This window comes from Chrysochloris asiatica, unplaced genomic scaffold (genome assembly GCF_000296735.1).
Source record: "Chrysochloris asiatica unplaced genomic scaffold, ChrAsi1.0 scaffold00277, whole genome shotgun sequence".
NCBI classification, from domain to species: Eukaryota; Metazoa; Chordata; class Mammalia; order Afrosoricida; family Chrysochloridae; genus Chrysochloris; species Chrysochloris asiatica.
Genome location: NW_006408795.1, coordinates 2198072 through 2208900, shown reverse-complemented (window position 1 = coordinate 2208900; position 10829 = coordinate 2198072).

Genomic DNA, 10829 nt, shown 5'->3' with positions numbered 1-10829 from the left:
TAATGTGTTAATTTTAGTTCTTTCTTAGACACATAGAACTTTAAGGAATAAATAGGAATACAGAGAAAGCAGAGAAGACAAAGAGGCTGGGTGGGCTCTCTTAGACACCCAGGTGTGGCTCTCCTGGGCAACCACGGGCATCTTGAGAGTTTTTGCACCATGGGTGGGGAGGAGGTAGACTGAGCCTTTTCCTATCACAGTGTTCCTCTGTTGAAATGGGGCCAAATTATTTTTTAAGAATTCTAGCTTCTACAAGTCTTGGGGCTGTTCATCCACATTTATACGAAGGCCTCTAGTAATTTATATTTGAATGCACCTACCATTTAATGTCCAATCTCTTTGCCATTTTGTTGTTTTTGCTAGCCACTGTTGAGTCAGCCCCGACTCATGATGACGCCATGTACAACAGTCCTACATCAGTCTCGTGATCGGTTACAAATCAGACTGCTGTGATACATGGAGCTTTTATTAGCTGATTTCCATAAGTAAATTGTTGTTAGATGCCGTTGAGTCAATTTTGATTCATAGTGATCCTATGCAAAATAAAACACTACCCAGTCCTGCCACATCCTCACAATGATTACTACTACCCTTGAACCTACTGCTGTTGACACTGTGCCAGTCTATCTCACTGGGGGTCTTCCTCTTCTTCACCGATGTTCCACTTTACTAAGCATGATGTCCTTCTCCAGGGACTGGTCCCTCCTCATAATATGTCAAAAGTATGAGCAATGAAGTCTGGCTATCCTGTCAGCTAAGGAACATTCTGGCTGTACTTCTTCCAACATAGATTTGTTTGTTCTTCTGGCAGTCTGTGGTGCTTTTAATATTTTTTCCAACATCATAACTCAAATAAGATCTTCCTTATTTGTACAACTTTCACATGCATACAAGGCTACTGGAAATATCATGGTTTGCGTCAAGCACACCTCAGTCCTCAAACTGACTTCTTTTCTTTTGAACACTTTAAAACGGTCTTGTGCAGCAAGTTTACCTAATGTAATATGTTGTATGACTTCTTGACTGTCACTTTCAAGAGTGTTGAAAGTGGATCCAAGCAAAATAAAATGGTTCACAACTTCAAACTTTTATCCATTTTTCATGATGTTATTTATTAATCCAGTGGTGAGGATTTTTGCTTTCTTTACACTGAGGTACAACCCATACTGAAGTCTGTGTGTAGTCTTTGATCTTCATCAGTAAGCGTTGTAAGTACTCTTCACTTTCAGCAAACAAGGTTATATCATCTGCATATCGCAGGTTGTTAATGAGTCTTCCTCCATCCTGATGTCACATTTTTCATATCATCCAGATTCTCAGATTATATGCTCAGCATACAGACTGAATAAATATGGCGATAAAACACAACACCGGTGTGCACTTTTCTGATTTTAAACAATCCAGTGTCCCCTTGTTCTGTTCAATTGCCTGCCTCTTGGTCTACATACAAATTCCTCATGAGCACAATTAAGTGTTCTGGAATACTCATTCTCCACAATGTTATACTTATCTCGTCATGATCCACACAATCCAAAGCCTTTGTGTAGTCAATAACGTACAAGTAAGCATCTTTTTGGTATTCTCTGCTTTCAGCCAAGATCCATCTGACATAAGAAATGATAGTCCTCCTTTCACGTCCTCATCTGAATCCAGCTTGAACCTCTGGCAGTCAATGTACTGTTGCAGTTGTTTTTTAATGATCTTTTGTAAAATTTTACTTGCATATGATATTAATGAGATTGTCTGATTATCTCTGCATTCCGCTGGGTCACCTCTCTTTGGAATGGGCACAAATGTGGATTTCTTCCAATCATTTGACCAGCTAGCTGTCTCCCAAGTTTCTTGGCATAGATGAGCAAATGCCTCCAGTACTGTGCTAGTTTGTTGAAATAATTCAGTTTATGTTCCATCAATTCTTGGAGCCTTGTTCTTCGTAAATGCCTTCAGTGCAGCCTGGACTTCTTCCTTTAGTACCATTGGCTCTTAATCACATGCTGCTTTTTGAAATAGTTGAACATCAGACATTTCTTTTTGGTACAGTGACTCTGTGTATTCCTTCCATCTTCTTTTGATGCATTCTGCATCATTCAATATTTTGCCCATATCAGAAGTAAATAGTCAGGCCTTTCTCCATAGTGTGCCTCAATCTGAAAGCTCCTCTGAAATCTGTTCAGTATCATAGCAACCTGCAAGCCTCCACTGACAAAAGGGTGGTGGCCGTACAAGAAGTGCATTAGCCGAGGATGTAACCCTGGATCTTCCACATGGAAGGCGAGAATTCTACCATTCAATGACCACTGCACTCAATCAGTCAGAAGCTTTCATTTTAACTAAGTGAACTGCGACATCATTAGACTATAGAGAGCTTCTTCCACAGAGGGAATGCATCAGGTACCACAAGATGCATGTATGGTGGAGATACGCTGTGTGCATCAAACTGCTAATATGTAAGGGTCTTTCCTGTTTTAGAAAGGAGTCCTAGTATGGACCAAAAGGTCAGTTTGAACCATAAGGACGGCAGTTCAAACCCACCAGCCATTCCTTGGAAACCCTATACAGGGTAGCTATGAGTCAGAGTCGACTCGACAGCACTTAACATCAACAATCTGTTTTATAGAACATTGTTGTTGTTTAGTGCCTTCGAGTTGTTTTTGCCTTACAGCAAACCCTATATACAGTCTCAGAGGAGCAGCTGGTGAGTTTGTACCACTGACCTTACAGTTATGCTGTAAGGATAAGTCCAGTGCTTATCCTACATCACCACAACAGGACTCCATTTTAGATAATGTTGTTGTTCTTGTTAAGTGCCCCCGAGTCAGTTCCTGAATAGGGTTTCTAAGCAGCAGCTGGTGGGTTTGAACTGCTAACCTTGTGGTTCGAATCCAGTGCTGATCTTATAGCACTACACCAGGATTCCTTTTTAGATAATAATGGGGTTTTGTTTTCTCTTTTGCATCACAAACTTTTAGAGAATCAGGTTTTTGGTTTGGGGTTGTTTATTTTTTTAAAGCAAATTTCTTAAAAGTTTGTTCATTTGTTTTCAAAAAAGGACACAGAGCAATTTATATTCCTGTTATGCCTCACAACATCCTTTAAATCATTGAAAAGCAAAGGAATCTTTCATCTTTATTCACTTTGAAAGATAATGCCAGAGGCTGACACAAGAGGGGGTCCGTTCTTCTGTTTGGAGATGAGGACTTCTGACTCCTTCAAGGTCTGAAGCAAGTGATCACAGTCTGCAAGAATCAGTTTTCTGTCCTCCTCCCTCGCTGATGATAAAACCCACCAGACTGGCTGGCAATCTGATTAAACAGTGGCACTGTAGGATCAGCACTGGACTGCAAGTCACAGATTGTCAGTTCAAACCTACCAGCTGTTCCTGGGCCACTGTGAGTCAGAACCGACTCGACAGCTCTTAACAACAACAACAACAACACCCACATGCAACATCACTAAATTTCCAGTTTCTGGGATCCCTTCCAATTCTGAGAACAATTTAAAACCCATTAACAAAATTGATTTCAAGCCAAATGAATAAAGAGGGAGGGAAGAAGACAAAAAAGGAAGAAAAACACCTCTGCCAAATAATTTTCTCTTGTTTCTGAATGTAAAAGCAACTGAAATACAAGCCCCAGACTGACAGATACATTGATCCCAAGGTTTTGACCAAGTTTGGAATATGACTCTGTGTGTGACTCTTGATTTGTTCTATGCATTGAAATTCATTGTCAAGGCAAAAAGAAGACTGCCTCAGTCACAAAAAAAGCCCAGCCTGTCTAGCTAATATTTCCGGCCAGTCATGGTTTCTACAGATGTGGCTTGTAATGTGATTAGTCTTCACTTCAACACTAATCTAACTGATAAAGGGTCATTTCCTTTCTTTTGCCAGCATCATAAGGAGTTCACAAGAGGCAAATAAAGGTTACAGTGGAGAGTAGCAAGCCGAGAGAAAGAACCACCACAAATTCTGTTGGGACTTTGAGGAACCACATGGCCATTGGTTCTAGTTCTCTAGAGAACCCTGAGACAGTACACAAAAGGGAAATGCTGGCTATTAATCCACTTCAGGCATATCTCACCAGCTTTGTGAGATAACAAACTAGGACAGACCTAGTAACTAACCATGCAAAGTAACCTCAAACTAGGTTTTTATCCTGGCAATTAAGGACGTGAAAATGACCCATCAGTTAGATAGTACATACGCCACCTCTATGCCACCTGTACTTCTAAAGAAGCCAAAGATAAAAGACTGAATACAGATGGATTGCACATTGGAAGTACTGAGGACTCCGCCCACTGGTATGCTGGAGTCAGGTCTCCTGAGAATGAATGGCACTCATTTCTTTCCAACACCATGTTTAGTGAAGTCACATTCATTGGTAAATAACTTGAAATCAGCCATAGTGGAGTATTTACACTATGGAAACAGGCTACAAGTCAGGGCTGCTTTCCTCCTTCCCTGGTAGCATAGTGGACTACGAACTGACTGGGCTGCTAAACACAAGGTCAGCAGATTGAGTCTACTAGTCACTCTGAGGGGGAGAAAGATGAGGCTTTCTGCTCAAATAAAGACTTACAGCCTCAGAAACCCTATGTTTTTGTTGTTGTTAAGTGCTGTCGACCGATTCCAACCCACAGCGACCCTGTATAGGGTTTCCAAGGAGCAACTAGTGAGCTTGAACCGCCAACCTTGCAGTTCAACAGGCTTTGCAGTCTGGCACATTAACCCACAGCGCCACACCAGGACTCCATGTTTCTGTCGTTAGGTGCCATCAAGTCAGTTCTGTCTCATAGCAACCCTTATAGGGTTTCCAAGGAGAAACAAGTGAGCTTCAACCACCAGCCTTGTGGTTCAGACTGCAGTTCAGTGCATTAACCTTATGGTGGAGGTGGTGGTGGTGGTTATATGGCATAGAGTCAGTTCCGCCTCATAGTGACCCTGTGTAGGGTTTCAGAGGCTATAAATCCTATCGGATCAGAAAGCCTCATCTTTCTCCTGCGGAACAGCTGATAGTTTTGAACCAATGACCGTGATATTAACAACCTGACTTGTAACCAACCACTATGCTACTGTTGGTTGATTATGTGCCATGGAGTCAGTTCTGACTCATAGTGACCCTGCATAAGGTTTCTGAGGCTGTAAATCTTTATGGGAACAGAAAGCCTCATCATTCTCCTGCAGAATAATTGATAGTTTTGAACTGCTGATCTTGAGGTTAACAGCCTGACTTGTAACCACTATGCTACTAGAGCTCCTACAGAGGCTCGATATGAGTCGGTACACAACAACTACCACCACCACCGCCCCTCCCTCCTGGGTGCAGTTTATTTGCCATGAGTGTTAAGTATTTACCATGAGCTGTTCTGCGGGAGAAAGATGAGGCTTTCTGCTCCCATAAAGATTTACAGACTTAGAAACCCTGTACAGGGTCGCTATGAGTCGGAACTGACTCCACGGCACATAACAACAACAAACAACTGATGAACCAATGAAATCAGGCCTGATGCAGATATCAGTTACCCATACAAGCCACCCCTTCCAAAAAATGTTTTTTAGTATTCTCTTTGGGGTCCAAGTTTGTTGTTCCTGTTATTGTTATTGTTAGATGCCAAAGAGTTGGTTCCAACTCATGTGAGTTTACGAACAACAGAATGAAGTACTGCCTGGTCCTGTTCCAATCTAGTACAATACACTGGAACTGAGCTGGTCCCAACTCAGGGAGAAGAGCAAAGCAAAGTCAGACAAGCCAGACACAGATACATGTAGAAGTAGATCATCCCTATTCATGTCGGCGGCTGCTAAAGACTGTTAAGAAGATTTCAATGTACACTGCTGCCCTTTCCCTTATTCATCATTTATTCATAATTGCCATGGCAACTGAACTCTGGGAAAGGAGGAGAAGGAAAGGTTTCCCGAATGTCCTTACAGTGGTGTCTTCAAAACCTGCAAAGATGGATTTCTCCCAACATGTGGTTATCAAGGAGATCCCAGTTCTCAGGCCAGAAATCTACACAGATGTGAAACAAGTGAATTAAACCTCCAGCATTGGCTTCAAAGAGAGCCTTGATGACTTCAACTATCCAGCTGTTGACGGTGAAAAAACTGGCACCAATGAGAGACAGAGAGAGAGCCAACAGCAGACGTTTCCTCCCAGCTCCATGTTTAGTGAAGTTACATCCATTGGTAAATAACCTGAAATCAGCTGTAATGGAAGTATTTACACCATGGAAACAGGCAACAAAATCAGGGCTTCTTTCTTCCTCTTCCCCAGAGTCTAAGAAACCCTGAGAGTGCACTGGATTATGAACTGGGCTGCTAACCACAGGTCAGCAGTTGGAATCTACCAGTCACCCTAAGGGAGAAAGATGAAGCTTTCTACTCTTGTAAAGACATACAACCTTAGAAACTCATACAGGGTCACTAAGAGTTGAAATCAACTCAACAGCACATAACATCCACCACCTCCACCCCAAAACTCATGACTGCATCAAATATTAATTTAAATAAGACAGGTTGGCTATAAGTGTCTTAAAATTTTGTGGGCAAAGAAAAAAATACTCCAATAAAAACTTTGATATAAAAAACAAAGTTTTCAGATATCTACCAACCTTCTGAAGTTAAGTAGCATTTTCTTGGTTCTAATATAAACTAATATGTTTCATCCCCTGATACTCATTTAAAATATAACATCTCTTTCCTCTACTTCAGTGACATTCCTAGGTAAACATCAAGATCGGGTAAAGAGAACATATGCATATTAGACTTAGTCCACAAGGAAAGATAGTGAGACAATAAAGTGAAGGCAGAATGTAGTTTTCTTCACCTTCGGCACTAACTGCACTCATGGGTCCACCCTGTCTTATGCCAAACACAACAGTGTCATCACTTAATACCTGGCTATTAATCACAGCAAACCCTGAACTGAAATGGAAGGAACATAATGCAATCCCCCACCCAAGTCTCCATATTCAGAATTTACTCATCAAAAAAGCTGACTAAATCATCAGATTCAATAGTGAGAAAACCCAGGTATGTTGGACTCTTTAGAAATATTGTCACTGGCACATTTTTTGTTAACTTTTCCCCAAGAGAAACATAATTATTCTGGCTTGGGATATGACCAGGAAATCAATGCAAATGAGTTCATCTATCAAGCAATTCATTATACTCTCATGTTTTCAAAATTAAAACATTTGGAAGATTTAGCTTGATGAATAGGCAAATAAGTTCAGAAGCTAATGATCAAAGGAAAATCAAATATTTGAAGAGATCATTAATGTATATATGATCATTAATGTACAAAATTATTCACACTCTGGTTGTATTAAAAGTTCTGTTGGCTGCATCGTCTTACTGGTACTTTCTGTTCAAGATCAGTGCTGTGCAGGTGTGAATGTGGACATCAGCAAACAAAATTTAGACCAATACTCGAAGGAAGGTAAAAATGTTTCTTTTAAAAAATCGTTACTGGTGATGAGACATAGATTCATCACTACAAGCCTGAGAGTAAATGGCAGAATACGGAATGGAAATATCCTCAATTGCTGACCAAGAAAAAGTTTAGAAGTCAACCGTCAGCTGGAAAATTGATGCTTACAATTTTTCTGGGAAAATAAGGGCCATTATTGAAACACTATGAGGAAAAAGGTTCAATTGGAGATAGTGCTCATTACAGCTCACTGAAGAGCTGACACCTAAACTTCAGATTAAATGCAGAGGACTGTTATCCATGGGTATTGCGATCTTATACAACAATGCATGCCAGCACACCTCTGCCCACAGTGTTGATACTTTGCAAAAACTTCGTTTTGAGTTGTTAAAGCATCCTCCCTATAGTATATTGGACTTCCACCTGTTTGGCCCCCTGAAAGCAGCCCTTTAAGGATGAAGATTCACCTCTGATTAAGAAGTGAAGACCGTGGTGCATTCATGGTTCATAGCTCAGCCTAAAACAATTTTTAATAAGGGAATATGAAAGCTTGTTGACATATGGGCAAAATGTATTGAAAAGCAAGGATACTATGTCCAAAATTGACGTATATGTCTTTTCTAAAGTTGATTAAAATAAATTCTACAGCCAGAGTGTGGATAATTTTTGAGCCATCCTTGTATATTACACTGTACATATCATCGTAGCAGCAGACCCTGTTCTCACAAAGTCCACAATCCACAGGATCATTTATTAACGAGATGGTCTTCCTTGCAAGAGAGATGGGGTCTTTGAAAAGCAGAGACGAAAAGGCCAACTCCTTGAGGCAGATAAATATGAAGAAAGTTAGGAAATTAGAGCTGCACGTTGCAATGGTTTAAGTACTTGGCTACTAACTGAAGGGTTGGAGACTAAAGTCCACCCAGTGGTGTTTCAGAAGAAAAGTCTAATGGTTTATTTGTTAAAAAAAAAAAAAATCAGCCAGCAAAAAGTTCTGCTCTGACACACATGGGTTCACCATGAGTCGGAATCTATGGCTTTGGGGCAAATAAAATTGCAGCTGCTTGGCTGGAAACTAGTGTATTTCAGTAAAGGAAATGGGCTGGAACTAGACTGAGAGTAACCAGGCAGAACTATTTAAGCTGTATCCTGTGGGCAGCAAGGAAACTAGTGTATTTCAGTAAGGGAAATGGGCTGGAACTAGACTGAGAGTAACCAGGTGGAACTATTTATGCTGTATCCTGTGGGCAGCAAGAATCCTTGAAGGCTTTAAAACTCAGAAATGACAACATGTACAAAAACTGGAATTTGAGAAGGTCTGTTCTGGGCAACTCCTGAAGGGAAAGGTGAAGAGCCCTCACTGCCTGAGTGTAGGTCCTGTTAGACTTTGAACTAGAGTGATGTGGCATAGACGTTAGTAAGCATCCAAGTCCTGAACTGAAGGAGCTTCTCAAGGTTTAGTGTGCAGGACCATTTGGGGGTCTTACAAAACAAAGAGGCCCATCCCCATTGCCTAACCTCTCCATGTTCCTACCAAGCTCATAATGCAGTAGAGTAGGGTTAATGAGAGATTGGGGATACTGCAAACTAACAGGAACCCAAGAGGTGCTGGTCTATGGACACTCTTTATGGGCCTGACACTCTTGACACAAGGCCAGTATTTAATTTTTGTTCTTCGGGATGGCATTTCCCTCTGCATCCTATCTCATTTGCTCGAATCCTTAATTCAAACAAAGATTAGTTTTCTAGTGGTGACCGTAAATATTAAAAGATATGGAGAGAGAAGTTGAAATATAATCAAGAAGACCTCTGATGTACTCCACCCTCTACTTAACAGATGGCAGTATACTTAAGAAAACTATCAACAAATAGATCTGATTCTCTGCAATGTGATTCTTAGCAAAAGCCTCTCTTTAGTGTGCACCCCTCCGTTCCATCACTTCACCCAGAGCCCATTAATTACACTAAGGTAATTATACCATCCTGCAATTGCTTTGTTTGTTTGTGTTTTTTGTTTTGTCTTGTTTTCTAAGGCATGCTTGTGATATGGTAATTCTCCATCTTCTCAGAAAATCTTTTCTTCTCTCTAAGGTTCATGGAGTTATGTAGCTGTTCTAACATTAGTTTGAAATTCAGACGTAATATATAAAGAGCCTTCAGAAAAGTTCATGGAAAAGATTACATTATCTTCTCATTCCATTTTTCCATAAACTTTCCGCAGCCTTCTTGCATATGAAGAGATTATCCTGGCTGCTAGCTGATTCTTTTCTGGGAATTTCGATACAATGTAAGTGAGGGTCCTTAAGGCTGTCTAATGACAAAGAAGTTTGGAAGTCAGAGTACTTAAAACTGCACTGAGAAAAAACACATCACTCACAAGTTTAATGCCCTGACTTTAGGGAAGACTACAAACACCACATCTTGGCTCTCAAATGTACACACATTACTGATCAGAATTTCTGATTATTTAGAACAATAAAATGTTAACATTATTCTCTGGTATTTATTATTTTAGTTCTAAGTCCATACCAGATATGACCAAATGAGGGTCATATCAATTACTCTGATACGGCATACTGGTGTCCGAGTGTTCTATTTCCCATGAAGGCGCACAATGGGTTAGCAGTTCTGCCAGGAAATGCCTAGTATACGCTTTCATAAAGATTACAGCAAGAAACCCCTACTCTGTAGGGCAGTTCTGTGGCACTGTAGGATAAGCACTGTCCACAAGATCGGTGTGAACCTCCAAGTTGGCCGTTCAAACTCACCAGCCACTCCAGGGAAACCCTACATAGGGTTGCTGTGAGTCGGAACCAACTCGACAGCACTTAATAACAATACTCTGTAACGTACAGGTTACTGTGAGTTGGAACCCACTTGACAGAAGCTAGCAACCGCAGCATTGATTTTTTATTTCACTGATAGCTATCAACCCAGAATGCATGAAGACGCAAACACCAATATCTTTGACAATTCACAACGTAAAAGCCAGCCAGGATGGAGTACGAGGGAGGTTGATGGGTGCCTTGAAAGACTGAAGGCCGGCTGCACTAAGAGCGATAGATTTGGCTCTGGCTTACGTGACCTGCTGGAAAGAGGCTCTCCTGGCATAGTAAGTCAACCTGCCTTCATTGTCACTTCACACTGCCAACCATCCTTACAGGCTGGGAAGACATGCAAAACACCTTCATTTAAATGCAAGCTTCCTTAGTTCAAATGCTATATATGTAACTAAGAGGAGAAGTGAGAATCTGAATCTGTTGCATTCCTCCTGCCTCTCTTTTCAGCCCAGCAAAACTCCTGATGATGACTGAAAAGCCTTTAGGAGCTACTAGGAACAAACAGAATCATCCGAACACGTTTTGTTACCGATCATGTTCTGAACACAAGTGTATGTGT